Raw genomic sequence first — 2,121 nt, forward strand, 5'->3', positions numbered from 1 at the left:
GGCTCAAGCCTGTAATCCCAGCACTTTGGGAGACCAAGGTGAGAGGGTTGCCTGAGGCCAGGAGTCCAAGACCAGCCTGGGTAACTTGGTGAGACCTTGTCTCTCTCTCTCTCTCTCTATAAAAAGATTAGCCAAGTTACAGGCTTGAGCCACCATGCCCGCCATCAGTATTCTTTAAAACTGCCTAGAACTGTAACAAAATTGCCATAATTCAGTCCCCATGAAGTTGTGTAAAAAAAAGAAAATCCCCGTGGTTAACCTGCTTTCTTGTATTTTGTCGTTTGCTTCTCTCCCCAGTTCTTGGTGCCTTCAGGCTATTTAGATTTGGGGTTCCTCTCTCCAGCAGTGGATTTAGGATGATTAACTGGAGGGCTTCTGTAGTCGAGAGACTTGCAGTGATTCTCACTGGGGATTTGATTCCTTGCAGGCTCTGGTGTTTGGTATCTGATAAATTCAAATGAACTGGAAAATCTGAAATTCCTGGATGACCCACTCAAGGATCTATTTAAAATTATCTATTTAAAAGTAACTATTTAAAATTATGAAAATGTCTCAGCAACCTGGATGGAACTGGAGTCGATAATACTGAGTGATCTCTCACAGAAACAAGGATCTGAGTATCACATGTTCTCACTCATAAGTGGACCTTGAACATCTATCATAATACTATAAGAAAAGGACTGACAGTGGCGGGGAACTATGGGGGGCAGGGAGGGGAAGGGAGGTGGGACTAATGGTAGTCAATATCTGTCTGGGGACGGGGAGACACCCCTTATTAACAAGGGTGCCTGAATGATGCACATTTGTATACCTAACCCTTAACTGTACCTCACAATTTTATAATAAAAATATGTTTAAAAATAAAATAAAATAAAATAAAATTCTGAAAATGGCAGTGTGGGGGCTGGGCATGGTGGTTCATGCCTATAATCCCAGCACTTTGGGAGGCTGAGGTGAGGGGACTGCCTGAGCCCATGGGTTCAAGACCAGCCCAGTCAACTTGGTGAGACCTCATCTCTACAATAAATCAAAAAAATTATCCAGGTATGGTGGCGCCTGTCTATAGTTCCAGCTACTTGGAAGGCTGAGGCAGAAGGATCATCTGAGCCCAGCAGGTCGAGGCTGCGGTGACCGTGAGCATGCCACTGTACTCTAGCCTGGGCAACAGAGTGAGACTCCGACTCAAAAAAAAAAGTTAGTGTGAGGAAAATAAGGACCTAAAGTACCCAAAACAACTGTTGCTCTGTGCTGAATGGACCAGCACAGAGCTCTTGTATAAGCAGGGACACAGATTCCCCCTAGAAACGTACCATTGCTGTTGAGGTCTCCCTGATTTCAGGTTGTGGCTGCAGATGAATTATTCTGTGAGCAGGAGATCACAGCTCTCCAAGCCCACACTCTCACTGCAATCACAAGCAGGTTGCTTGTATGTGGGCAAACTTCCATACATGGTACAGGGAGCAGACATGACTTCATACTTTGCTGTAGACAGAGGAACTGCCAAGGCTCAGGTGCCCTGTCCCCCTAAATGTTCCTCGGCTTCAGAATCCTTTTCTCCAGCTGCGTGGTAGCCAGACCACAGGGGATGCCTTAGATTTGTGAGTACACAGTTACCTTGCAGATTCTCAAATCCTACCTTCCAGAACTCTGGGATTCTAGGAGTATCTCATGTGTACACCTATAAGCATGTGAAAATTATCTTGCATACATATCCACTTTACAGTACTAATAATGGGACAAATCTAAAAGATAATTTTAGGCCAGCATCTCAAGAAGTTCAATTAGTTCAATTTATTTTTATTTTTGCTGCATGTGCTATTTTATTGGGGGTGTGCCATGAGGTAGGGAGGACCTGACAATTTCATTTCAGGCAATTGTCGTGGGTATCCTGAACTAAATTATGTTATTGTTTTGTGTTCTATGGTCTTGAAAAGCTTCACCATTGACATAGAGGACTGCATAAATTTGGGGCCCTTTAAATTCCATTCTCTCTGCTTATCATTATTATTTTTATCAAAAAACAAAAAGGCAGCCGGGCTTGGTGGCTCAGCCTGTAATCCTGCGCCTTTGTGAGGCTGAGGTGAGTGGATTGCCTGAGCCCGCGGGTTCGAGACCCGCCTG

This window comes from Carlito syrichta, unplaced genomic scaffold, assembly GCF_000164805.1.
Source record: "Carlito syrichta isolate Samal-C Ts95f unplaced genomic scaffold, Tarsius_syrichta-2.0.1 Scaffold315490, whole genome shotgun sequence".
In the NCBI taxonomy this organism is placed as follows: Eukaryota; Metazoa; Chordata; class Mammalia; order Primates; family Tarsiidae; genus Carlito; species Carlito syrichta.